Here is a 13,683-nt window from a genome sequence, read left to right as displayed (position 1 = left end):
GTACCACAGCTTTCTTATCCATTCATCTGCCAATGGACATCTATGTTGCTTCCATGTCCTGGTGATTATAAACACTGCTGTGATGAGCATTGGAGTACACGTGTCTCTTTCAATTCTGATTTCCTTGGTGTATATGCCCAGCAGTGGGATTGCTAGGTCATATGGCAGTTCTATTTCTAGTTTTTAAGGAATCTCCACACTGTTTTCCATAGTGGTTGTACTAGATTGCATTCCCACCAAGAGTGTAAGAGGGTTCCCTTTTTCCACACCCTCTCGAGCATTTATTGCTTGTAGACTTTTGGATAGCAGCCATTCTGACTGGCATGAGATAGTACCTCACTGTGGTTGTGATTTGCAATTCTCTGATAATGAGTGATGTTGAGCATCTTTTCATGCATTTGTTAGCCATCTGTAGGTCTTCTTAGGAGAAATATCTGTTTAGTTCTTTGGCCCATTTTTTGACTGGGTCTTTTATTTTTCTGGAATTGAGCTGCAGGAGTTGCCTGTATATTTTTGAGATTAATTCTTTGTCCGTTGCTTTGGTTGCTATTATTTTCCCTCATTCTGCAGGCTGTCTTTTCACCTTGCTTATAGTTTCCTTCATTGTGCAAAAGCTTTTAAGTTTAATTAGGTCCCATTTGCTTATTTTTGCTTTTACTTCCATTACTCTGGGAGGTGGGTCATAGAGGATCCTGCTGTGATTTATGTCAGAGAGTGTTTTGCCTGTTTTCCTCTAGGAGTTTTATAGTTTCTGGTCTTAAACTTTTAGATCTTTAATCCATTTTGAGTTTATTTTTGTGTATGGTGTTAGAAAGTGTTCTGGTTTCATTCTTTTACAAGTGGTTGACTAGTTTTCCCAGCACCACTTGTTAAAGAGATTGTCTTTTCTCCATTGTATATTCTTGCCTCCTTTGTCAAAGATAAGGTGTCCATAGGTGTGTGGATTTGTCTCTGGGCTTTCTATTTTGTTCCAGTGATCTATATTTCTGTCTTTGTGCCAGTAACATACTGTCTTGATGACTGTAGGTTTGCAGTATAGTCTGAAGTCAGGCAGGTTGATTCCTCCAGTTCCATTCTTCTTTCTCAAGATTGCTTTGGCTATTTGAGTTTTTTTTTTGTATTTCCATACAAATTGTGAAATTATTTGTTCTAGTTCTCTGAAAAATACCATTGGTAGCCTGATACAGATTGCATTGAATCTATAGATTGCTTTGGGTAATATACTCATTTTCACTATATTGATTCTTCCAATCCATGAATATGGTATATTTCTCCATCTATTTGTGTCTTCACCCAGAAAGGTTTGCTGAGTTACATGGAGAAGAGAAGAGGAAGGAGAGAGATAGAGGTGACCAGGAGGAGAAAAGGGGGAATCAAAAGGGGTGAGAGCAATCTAGCCAGTAATCAAATCCCTATGTGCTCTCCACAGCCTGGAACACCCAGAAAGGTTAATGGAGTTGCATAGAGAAGAGAAGAGTGAGGTAGAGATAGAGGTAACCAGGAGGAGAAGGGGGGGTGGTCAAAAGGAGTTAGAGACAGATCTAGCCAGTCATCAGTTCCCTAAGTGTTCTCCACAGCCCAGAATACCCAAAGAGATTAACAGAGTTGCGTAGAGAAGAGAAGGGGGAGGGAGGAGATAGAGGTGACCTAGGGGAGAAAAAGGAGAGTCAGAAGGGGGAGAGGGCAATCAAGCCCGTAATCACACTCCTAAGTAAAAATGGGCACTGCAGATTTAATTCTTAAAGGTACAAAACTGATAACAAATACCCAAAAGCAAAGATTAAAATTCTAGCATAGAGGTGGACTCTCAAAAATACAATATTAAGAAAACAAAACAAAATCACAAAAATTATAAAATATATATGAAGTTTGCTTTAAAAATAGGGTCTTTTTTTTGCAAGGTAATAGTAGGTTATAAAATGAAAATTAAAGGAGTAATAGAGGACTTAAAATTTAAAAAAAAAATTTAAATGATAATAGTAAAAATATATCTAGGACTTTCTCTGGAGCTGTTGCTGGCAGTGTGGGGGTCAGTTTAGTTTCAGATAGTTCCTTGTTCCAGCTTATACTTCTCAAGATCTATAGGCCCCTTCCAATGTAGTCGATGCTAACTACAAGGTTTTAATCTGTTGCACCTGTCACTTCCAAAGTGGTTCCCTCTGTTTATTTTGGCTTCTTCTGTTTGCAAGTCTCTTCAGTGTCTAATTTCCACCCTGACACAAGGGGGCAAAGGTGGTCACTTATTTAGGCTCACTTGTTCAATGCTGCTGTGGGGAGGGAGGAACACTGCAAACAAATACCACTGGCATGTGTGGGGAGTGCTCACAGTGTCTTGGCCACACTGGATTTGCCCCTGCTCATGGTGTGTGTGCTTTCTTAGTCTACACTGCTCAGGCTCCAGGTTGCTCTGCAGGGGAACTGTCTAAAGCAGGCCCTGGGTTGTGTGCATTTCCCAGGTCTAAGCCGCTCAGGTTCAGGTTCTCAGGTACTCCACAAAGGTGCAGACTCAGTTGGGCCTGCGTTTTGTGCCCTTTCCAGGTCTGAGCAGCTTAGGCGACCAGGTGCTTGGTGAGCGCACACTCCCCAGGTGCGGTGTGTCTTATTGCCTCCCCAGTCCCAGCCACTAGGTTTCCTGAGTGTGCAGCAAGGGCGCCATCTCAGGTGTGCTGTGTGTCTCTTCTGGGGAGCTAATCTCTGGCTGTGACCCTCCTGGTGGATGTCAACCATCTAGGATCCCATGAAGACTTGGTTAGCAACTGGGAGCCTGCTCACAGTTTGGTAGAGGATGCCGTCTCTGGGGCCGAGATTGCCGCTTTCCGACTCTGGCTGTTGCCCGCCTACCTCCCTGCCTCTGGTGGGGGATGGGCCGGTCCGCTGCCGGCTAGCTCTCCTCTGGTATTCGCTCAGTCCTTTGTTCTGTGAGTGGCCTGGCAATGCCTTAGGTTAGGGCTTTTTGTGGGAAATTTCTCTGTTTCTCTCTCTTTTTCTTCTCTCTCTCTGGCTATCCCACAGTTTGGGTTGCTATCTCACGTTAGCTCCCTCAGATTGCTCTCAGGGCATTCAGGCCTGGTCCTTACCCTAAGCAATGCAGCCCATGCCTCCCTGTTCAGCCCCCACTTGCTGGTGGCGGATGCAAGTGTCTGGGCTACTTCTCCACCCAGACTGGGTGGAGTCTGGGCTACTACTCCAATAATGGAGTTGCCATTAGGCATGTAATCTGTGGGTTTTATTTATTTATTTATTTATTTTTCCTCCCGGTTATATTGCCCTCTGAGATTCCAAAACTCCCCACAGACCTGCCAGTGAAAGGGTTTCCTGATGTTTGGAAACCTCTTCTTTTACAACTCCCTCCTGGGAAGGATCTCCATCCCTAACTCTTTTGTCTCTCTTTTTATCTTTTATATTTTTTCCTACCTCCATTCAAAGACAATAGGCTGCCTTTCTGGGTGCCTGGTGTCCTCTGCCAGCATTCAGAAGTTGTTTTGTGGAGTTTGCTCAGCATTCAAATGTTCTTTCAATGAATTTGTGGGGGAGAAAGTTTTCTCCCCATCCTATTCCTCTGCCATCTTAGGACCGCCTCCCCCCTTTGCTTTTAGTCTTACATACTTTACTCATTTTCAAAGTAACTTAGGTTAGCACTTTGCCCCCCCACCCCCTTCAGTGAAGTTATATCATATTTATAATACAGTTAGATTCTCTGATCAGAGTGTGAGTCCTTCCTTGTATTCTTACCCTCTTAAATTCTTTTTAAGATTTGTCTACATTAAGGTTCACTTTTTGTGTTGTAAAATTCTATGGGTTTTGACAAATGCATAGTGTCATATATCTACCATTAAAGGACTATTCAGAATAGTTTTACCATGTTATTGACTGTCATTCCTGCATAAACCCCTGAGGACCACTGATGTGTTTACTGTCCAGAATGTCATTCAAATGAAGTTAAACAGTATGAGCCTCTTCAGACAGGCTTCTTTCACTTGGCAATATACATTTAATGCCCATTCATATTGTTGTGTGGATTGATAGTACATTCCTGCTTATCACTAAGTAGAATTTCATTGTATGGGCCCATGGGATTTTCCAGGCAACAGTACTGGAGTGGGTTGCCATTTCCTTCTCCAGAGGATCTTCCTGACCCAGGGATCGAACCTGGGTCTCCTGCATTGTAGGCAGACGCTTTACCATCTGAGCCACCAGGAAAGTCACAGTTTGCTTATTATTTACCTATTGGAGCACATCTTGGTTTCTGTCAGAATTTGGTAATTACTAATAAACCTGCTGGAAACATTCGTGTAGAGGTTTTCTCTGGATATAAGTTTTCAAATCAGGTGAGTAATACCTAGGGATATTATTTCTGAATCGAATGATAAGTTTATGTTTGGTTTTGTAGGAAACTGCCAAGTTTTTCCAGTTTCTTGGTTTTCCAAAGCTACCATATTCTACAGCATTCTCATTAGCAATATCAGAGAGTTTCCTGATGTTGCCCCCTGGCTCATGTAGAATGTACAAATTTGTATGCTTTGCAAATTATATAGCAAAAGGGAGATTATATGGATGTCTAACCTAATAACATGATGTCTCCTCTTATAAACAGACTCTTTTCAAGCTGATAGCTGAAGAGGAAGCCAGAGGTTCCAAGTACATGTTACTGCTGGTTTTGAAATGGAGAGGAGCATGTGAGAGGATCACCATCCCATGCGAGGCTTCAAGAAAATGGAAACTTTAGTCCACAACCATAAGGGACAGGATTCTGTTAATAATCTAAATGAGCCTGGAGGTGAGTTTTTCCCCATACATCTGAGGAAAGAGCCCATTCAGATCAATACACCTTGATTTCAGCCTTGTGAGACCCAGAATAGAGAACCTGGTCAAATCTGCCTGAACCTCTCACATACGGAACGGGGCTATAAAATGAAAGTTGTTTTTAGCCTATAAATTTGTGATAATTTATAGCCAGCAATAGAAAACTAATATAGCAGGTTGTCACTGGAGGCCCTGTTTAATAAATAAGAGAATGAATCATGAACAAGGAGTGTAAGGATACCAATTTTGAAGAACAAAGATGAAAGCAGTATTTGCCATGGCTAATTTGACTCCACCCTTTCCTCCTTCTAAGCAGGGAGCAAAATGTGGCTACTTACATTTGCTTGGTTACTGGCATTTGATTATTTTACACTAACTTTCCCTCTTTTACTTTCTGCTAGTCACATATACTCAGTCTAGCACATTGACTTATTCCCTAAAAGAAAGATATAAGTCATGTTTGACTCTTTGCAATCCCATGGACTGTAGCCCACCAGGCTCCTCTGTCCATGGAATTCTCCAGGCAGGAACACTGGAGTTGGTAGCTGTTCCCTTCCAGGGGATCTTGCTGACCCAGGGATCAAACCTGGATCTTCTGCATTGCAGGCAGGTTGTTTACCATCTGAGCCATTAAGGAAGCCCTGTTTGCATATCATATGTAGCCTATCATATGATTTGTTTTATCCCAGAGCGACAAGTTTGGGGAGAGAATCTAAAGCCATCCCTCCTGGTAAAGAGAACACTGTGGAGAGGAAGAAACAAATGAACAACCCCTGAAACACTGCAATATGTGGATAGCCATTTATTCCATTTATTCTAGTCCTGCCGAGTTGGCAAAGTCAAAGAAAACCATTTCCCCTAGCTGGCATCACTAAACCAGTTTGAGCTCCTAAAATCAAATGAGAAGAAAGGCACAGAGAGCCAGAATGAGCCATTCAAACAAACTAAGCTGATTTTGACAGGTTCCCTGGTAACAAATCCAACTATGGTTATAAATGGGTCACTATAGCCTCCAGCTGTATTTTTTGTTATGTAAGCTTCCTGGAAAAGAGGATTAAACCATATTTAAGATAAACATTTGCTTTTGTATAGTGAATTTAGCACTGTTGTTTAAAGTGCTTTGGAATTGAATTGTGCAGGTGCTAAAATTCTAATTGCCTGTTTTTCCTGACATTCATCTTAGAATTGCTCAAAGAAAGACATTATCTTTGACTCTTTCACATAAAATATAATGACCACTGTGAAAGGAATGGAATGGATAGGAAAGAATCACAAGTAAAATGAAGGCCTTTAGAAGTCATGGACTCAAGCCATCTATTGGTGAGAATGATACATCATTTTTCAAATGAGTCCACTTGAGTTTGCTGATGATTTGGAGGAGAAACTTGTACCTGATTTATAGTAATAGAAATAGAAAACCAGAAGACGTACTTATGTGGGAAGCCAGGAATTCAGTGTTTCAATTGAAGATATAGATTTGGTTCATCTATATAGTTGCAAAACCAGGATTCCCTGGTGGCTCAGATGGTAAAGAATCTGCCTGCAATGCAGGAGACCCAGGTTCAATCTCTGGGTTGGGAAGATATATCCCCTGGAGAAGGGAATGGCAACCCATTCCAATATTTTTGCCTGGAAAATCCCATGGACAGAGGAACCTAGCGGGCTATAGTTCATGGGGTTGCAAAGCGGTCATACATGACCAAGCAACTAACACTTTCTTTCACTATGTAGTTGTAAAACTTGGATGTTTTTAAGGAAATTAAATTTGTATGAGTCAACCAGGAGACTAAATGCTCAATTCTGACTTCATATTTTGTTTGACTCTTGAGAGTGTTGTGATCTGTAGAAGCTGTGTATGTATTTCTTATTTTACTTATTTTTACTTGCATGATTGCTTAATTAACCTATGGCCTAACACCAAGGAAAAGTACAAACAACTACTCAAAATGATGTCTTCATAATCCTCAGGGCTCTGCTATTATTTTTATAATAGTAACATTGAGTTTATTCAAGACTTTTAAATTGACTTGGCATTGTTGTTCTACCATTGTTTGGATCACAAAAATATCCACTGATATACCCCTTCTTTGATGACATTCTAAAGCTGCTTGGGCTGTTATATACAAAAATGACATGAGGTACAAAAATGACAGATTCACTTTGAAAAATCAGAGGCCTGAGATAATAAAAATACTTTCAGTTGTGATGCTCTTATTCATTTAACATCTATTTACATGAAAGGGAATGGGAAATGGAGTGGAAGACTCTCCCTCTAGAACCTGATGGAAAAAGATCATGTTCCCACTAGCAGCCATCTTGAAGGAAAAAATTGAGTTTCAGCATCTGTAGCATGAATAAGACAGAGAAAAGGACTATAAGTCAATTCAACAAGTAGAAACTTTACTCTCCTAACTAGATGCTGTGTTGGGTATAAAAGCCAAACATTGCCACAGTGTGTCCACCAAAGAGTGTCCACAGTCTTTTTGGAAATGTGACATAGATTTTAAAGACAGAAATAAAAACACACCTCTCTGTATAGTCAAGTGCCACCGTGTGTGATCAGTACTTGGGGCTGGTCTGGAAAGACAGAGGATGACATGATCAAGAGTAGGGAAAAAAAAAAAGAGTAGGAACACTTTAAGGCCAAGTTGAAGTTTGAGAAATCTGTATGCAGGTCAGGAAGCAACAGATAGAACTGGACATGGAACAACAGGCTGGTTCCAAATAGGGAAAGAAATATGTCAAGGCTGTATATTGTCACCCTGCTTATTTAACTTATATGCAGAGTACATCATGCAAAATGGCAGGATGAATGAAGCACAAGCTGGGATCAAGATTGCCAGGAGAAATATTGATAACCTCAGATATGCAGATGACACCACCCTTATGGCAGAAAGTGAAGAAGAACTAAAGAGACTCTTAATGAAAATGAAAGAAGAGAGTGAAAAAGTTGACTTTAAGCTCAACATTCAGAAAACTAAGATCATGGCATCTGGTGCCATCACTTCATGGTAATGGGGAAACAGTGACAGGCTTTATTTTGGGGGGCTCCAAAATCACTGCAGATGGTTATCGCAGCCATGAAACTAAAAGATGCTTGCTCCTTGGAAGAAAAGTTATGACCAACCTAGACAGCATATTAAAAAGCAGAGACATTACTTTGCCAACAAAGGTCCATCTAGTCAAAGCTATGGTTTTTCCAGTAGTCATGTATGGATGTGAGAGTTGGACTATAAAGAATGCTGAGCATCGAAGAACTGATGCTTTTGAAATGTGATGTTGGAGAAGACTCTTGGAGAAGACTCTTGAAGAGTCTGGGTAGACTCTTGAGAGTTGGATCAAGGAGATCCAACCAGTCCATCCTAAAGGAAATCAGTCCTGAATATCCATTGGAAGGACTGATGCTGAAGCTGAAATTCCAATACTTTAGCCACCTGATGAGAATAACTGACTCGTTAGAAAAGACCCTGATGCTGGGAAAGATTGAAAGCAGGAGGAGAAGGGGACGACAGAGGATGAGATGGTTGGATGGCATCACCGACTTAATGGACATGAGTTTGAGTAAACTGTGGGAGTTGGTGATGGACAGGGAGGCCTAACGTGCTGCAGTCCATGGGATCGTAAAGAGTCGGACACGACTGAATGACTGAAGTGAACTGAAGTTTGAGATAAGTTAGGAAACAGAGCCAGATTTGGAAGTTTATGTGTTCTCCAGTATAAGAGACTCTGGCTGTTTGATTTTATTTCCACTATTTAGAAGTGGTTCCAGCAGGAGACATAAGAGATGTGGGTTCAATCTCTGTGTCAAAAAGATCCCCTGGAGGAGAGCATGGCAACCCACTCCAGTATTCTTGCCTGGAGAATCCCCATGGACAGAGGAGTCTGGCGGGCTACAGTCCATGGGGTTACAGAGACCAGCACACAACTGGAGCAACTTAGCATGCATGCATAGCACAAGTGACAGAAAAACAGATTAACAGTGGTTTTGACCATAAGAACATTTAGTGTTCTCTAAAGCGGAAATCCTGAGGAAGTTGATGATAGGATTAATTCAACAGAACAAATGATGTCAGGGCACTGGACAGGCATCTCTGGAATTCTTTTTTGTCCTTCCCTTGTGGTCATTAGGTGACTGAAATAGCTCTAAGTAGCATGTCCTTATATAAGAATGTTCAAAGCAGAAAGGAACACATGGAAACAAAAGGCTGGATTTTGCTAAAGCTAAAATATGCCCAGTCAGGAGATGAATCATGATAGATCTAAGCTTGCTAATAAATTCTAGAGGAGGAAAATCTTTTCTTGAAGCTCCCAGCAGACTCTCTTGTGTATTCTATTAGTCAGAATTGCATCATATGTCCCCAACTAGTCCATTCACTGGGAAAGAGGAACTGGATTGCCGTAACTGACTTAGACCTATTGTAATTTATTTCCTGGGCCTAGGAAAATTTTAGCAAACAAAATATATTAGAAAGAAGTCGAGTAATTGACTATGGGATTTAAAAAAAATTATCTGCCACAGCCCCAAAGCTGAATCTGATATTGAACATGCTTTGCAACGGAATCTAGTAGATGGTATTTTTGTGGTTCCCTCTCTTTTTCCTCTTCTCCTTCTTCCTTTTCTCTTTTACTTTTATATTCATGCATACACACACAATGATAAACACATCACCCTTAAACATATCCAAAACTTGTATTTAAATAAGTCTGCTGGGCTCCCTTTCCATATGCCTTTGAATGTTAGGTAGTATTCACATTTTATGAAATTGCCCAATTAAAGTCTTCCATCATTCACAAATTTCAAACTCAGATCCTTGAAAATGAAAGGTATTGAGTAGTTATACCAACTTCTAATCAACCATGAATCAAATGCAGACAAAGTTATTCTTCCTGTCTATGGAACCCCAATCTTCATTTCATCCCCATCAAATATTAGGTCAGCAGTTAACAAAACATTGTGACTTAATATTTTTACCACTGAGAAAGCAGTGTGATTTAGGTTTACTGTGGTATCAAACTACAAAAGAAGTCACATTGAATCATATTTTAAGACATCTGACTATAAACCTGGCTATAAATTACTTTTTTCTTCCTAAAGAACTTGTTCCCCAAGAGTCTAAATGTTCAGACACAATAAGTGTAAATAAACAACCAGAATCAACACAGAGAGGTTTAGACAAAATGCTTTTCTTCTATTGGAAGGCTGAGGAAGGCTGAAACACTAGAGTGCGTATTATGACCTCATATTTTATTCATGATGCAGTCTCAGCTCAAACTTCTGAGACAGGTGGAGTTACTCTACTTTCTATACCATAGCCTCATTTACTCAAGTTGTAAATGTGGATTCCTATAACATTTCTGGCCTTTTTCACTGCGGACTTTGTTTTGGTGATAGGATAATGAGATATTTTCCTCTTTAAGACAGGAAAACTTTACCATTCACACCAATTTCTGTATTAATTTGCAAGACAAAATTTTCTGTGAGTGCTGGAACACTAAATTTAGCTTAACACATATATTTAAATCTATTGAGCCAGATTTTTTTCTTTGGTTTAATTGCAGATCCTTATGCAACTGTCTCTTTTATTTTAGAGTAATAATTTTGATATTTAAATCATAGAATATTAGAATACAGATAACCTAGTTCATTTCCCTCATTTTTCAGATGGGAAAAAATATTCTGAAGCTAAAAGAGGTTAAATCACACAGTTAATTAGTGGCAGAGTTAGTGAACCAGCTTATCTGACTTCTGAGTCCATAATTTTTATGCCATATGTGATGTCTCATGAACAGTAGCTTTTTCTGCTGTATTAAAGTAGCGGTATTAATAAATACATTGGCATCACATAACTGTGTTAAGATCTTGCTTTCCCTAGCCCTGATTAGATACAGAAAGTAAATTCATCTAGTCAAGCCCTCAGCCAGCCCAGAGAAAGAAAGAACACACAGCATAATTATGAATATGGAGACTGGAATAAAACCAGAGCAGGTTTTGAATTGTGGCTCTGCAAAATACTTACTGCAAATAAGAGCAAGTTACACCTGGGTCTCTCTTTCTTTGTCTGTAAAATGGGAATAAAATTCTCTTCATTGGATTGTTGCTTAAAGAAGTAAATTCACATAGAATATTTAGAGTCTGGAAAGTTCCCAATAGATGCTAATTCATAACTTTTTATCTCATTTGCTGAGCCAAACATAATCAGAACAGCAGGTTCTGCTCTGGTTAGGGTTCAATAGTAATACTGGTAAGTCTGGTCTAGAATCAGTTTTGCTGGCAAAGAAGTAATAAGGAATGTTTAAAACTTGTTTTTTTTTTTATTTTTGTATTATTTTGTCTTAAATGTAATATTGGCTCTTCTCTTATACTTTTCTTCTTTTTAAAAATTGGAAAGAAAATGAGTTTGCTGTTGTTCAGTTGCTAAACCATATCTGACTCTCTGCGACCCCATGGACTGCAGCGTGCCAGGCCTCCCTGTCCTTCACTATTTCCCAGAGTTTGCTCAAACTCATGTCCATTGAGTCGGTATTGCCATCCAACCATCTCATCCTGTGCCATCCTCTTCTCCTCTTGCCCTCAATCTTTACAGCATCAGGGTTTTTTTTTTTTTTTTTTTTTTTTTCCCCAATGAGTCGCCTCTTTGCATCAGGTAGCCAAAGTATTGGAGTTTCAGCTTTAGCATCAGTCCTTCCAATAAATATTCAGGACTGATTTCCTTTAGGATTGACTGGTTGGATCTCCTTGCAGTTCAAGTGACTCTCAAGAGTCTTCTCCAACATCACAGTTCAAAAGCATCAATTCTTTGGCACTCAGCTTTCTTTATAGTCCACCTCTCACATCCATACATGACTACTGGAAAAACCATACCTTTGCCTATATGGACCTTTGTCTGCAAAGTGATGTCTCTGCTTTTTAATATGTTGTCTAGGTTTGTCATAGCTTTTCTTCCAAGGAGCAAGCGTCTTTTAATTTCATGGCTGCAGTCACCATCCACAGTAAGAGAATGTTTGCAACTTGATTTTCTTTTATATTTTTTCTTTTATCTTAAATGTGATATTACCTCTTCTCTTATGCTTTTCGTCTTTTTAAAAATTAGAGATAAAATGAATATTAGAATTTATTAGGAGAAGAAATCTTATAGGAGACAAAGATTAATAGGTACTGGACAAAGATAATCTGACTATTTGTAGCTCAGCTGGTAAAGAATCCACCTGCAATGCAGGAGACCCAGGTTCAATTCCTGGGTCGGGAAGATCCACTGGTGGAGGGATAGGCTACCCACTCCAGTATTCTGGCCTGGAGAATTCCAAGGACTGTATAGTCCATGGGGTCACAAAGAGTCAGACATGACTGAGCAACTTTCAATTTCAGCATACTTTCACTTTCAGGGAGGTGAAAGTCTTTATATGTTTAGAGAATCTGTGAAAAGTGCTGTAAGAAATATAAAAGACGTAATGAATATAAAGTTCCCTTCCAGATATTTTAGCTCGTGCCCCAAACTCCAGAATTGTGTTTGTATATAAAATGTTACCACTAGTAACATATAGGCATTTTCTTAAAAAATGAACACTTGACTTAATGACTGACTTACACTATCATGTCAACTCAGAAGAAATTAAGAGCAATGTGCAAATGTGTGCTAGCACTGGCAGAAGAGGCTTAATTAGTGAGGTAGAAGTTGAGCTGGGTGTTGAAAGATGAGTAGAATTTGAAGAGGCAGTGAGGAGGAGGGAGTGCATCTCTGGGGGAGGAAATAGCATAAGTAACATCATGGAGAAAATTTTTAGTGTATGTTGGCAGCAGTGAGGAAAGGAGTGGGAGAGAAATAGGATGAGGATAAATTATTAATGGAGCTACAAGATTCCCAGTGCCTGTTCCTGCAGAGAGGTGAAGAGAGTCTAGTCTAATCCACATGACTGGGGCAGCAAGACAGTAACAGAGAAAACGTTCTGCCTAGGGGAAAGATAATACAATTGTCCAGAATGCTTCCTGGGCTGTGATTCTGGAACTGTAGCATGGACAACAGTGGGTGGTCAGGGTCACAAAAGTCTGCTATTCAGGGCAAGAGATTCGCACTGCAATGTTGTTTCCAACATTTACAGTGTTCTTCAATATTTTTGCTTCCTGAGTAAAAAAGGGAGAAAATGTAAGTTCTCAAATTCCCACAGAAAAGTAGGTTCTGTTCCAGCCTGAGGGGAAAAGTGGTCCTTGGGGCTGAGAGGCCCATGCACTACCTACTATACAGTTCTTTACTTCCAAATTTATTGAGGTATAACTGACATATAACATTGTATAAATTTAAGGTGTACAATGTGATGATTTGATACATGTGTATTTTGTGAAATCATGACCACAATAAGGTCACTTAACACATCCTTCTTCACAATGCTTTCAAAGATGGAAGTGGGGATCTATGTGCTCTCGAGAGTGTAGGGATACAACCTGGAGGATCCATGGTTGACATTACTCATTTCAGACTATAACAGAGCTGTTGTCAACAGAGATGCTACAAAGTGGCATTGACCCCAGTGGTGGGGAAGATTCAATCCCTGTGGTTCTGCCACTATTGTTTTATTGTAGCTGCCTTCTCTCCTTTTACATCCACACAGGGAAAGCTAATTAGCCACTTAATGTACAGTTTGCTACTTTGGGAGTAAAAAAATCAAATCAGGTCAGTGTTTTTTTAATCAGTTAAATACCAGCAATCCAGAATTTCTTCCAAAACATCCTGGGAAGGAAACACTTCCACATAGCTGGAGTAATCACTTACAGCTTGCACCAGTGGGTCCATGCTGAAAGTATGTAAGAAACTCATGGCAAATCCAGGCCCTCACCTTTTTATCAGGTTCCCCATTCAGTGCTCAGTGCCTCAGATTTAGTACCTG

General features: G+C 39.9%; 1 long non-coding RNA gene and 1 other non-coding gene across 2 annotated transcripts in view; one reads left to right on the top strand and one right to left on the bottom strand.

Moving 5' to 3' along the window:
• LOC123465409 overlaps positions 1 to 13,683 on the top strand; it is a 177,320-nt gene that overhangs the window by 61,306 nt on the left and 102,331 nt on the right. The window contains exon 2 of the long non-coding RNA XR_006640648.1: positions 4,595 to 4,777. This is a non-coding gene — a long non-coding RNA (uncharacterized LOC123465409). The remainder of the gene's footprint in view (positions 1 to 4,594; positions 4,778 to 13,683) is intronic.
• On the bottom strand, positions 4,128 to 4,200 carry TRNAC-ACA. The gene has a single exon. It is a non-coding gene; the product is annotated as a tRNA-Cys (tRNA).

This window comes from Bubalus bubalis, chromosome X, assembly GCF_019923935.1.
Source record: "Bubalus bubalis isolate 160015118507 breed Murrah chromosome X, NDDB_SH_1, whole genome shotgun sequence".
Taxonomy (NCBI): Eukaryota; Metazoa; Chordata; class Mammalia; order Artiodactyla; family Bovidae; genus Bubalus; species Bubalus bubalis.
This window is presented reverse-complemented; position numbering and strand designations above follow the sequence as displayed.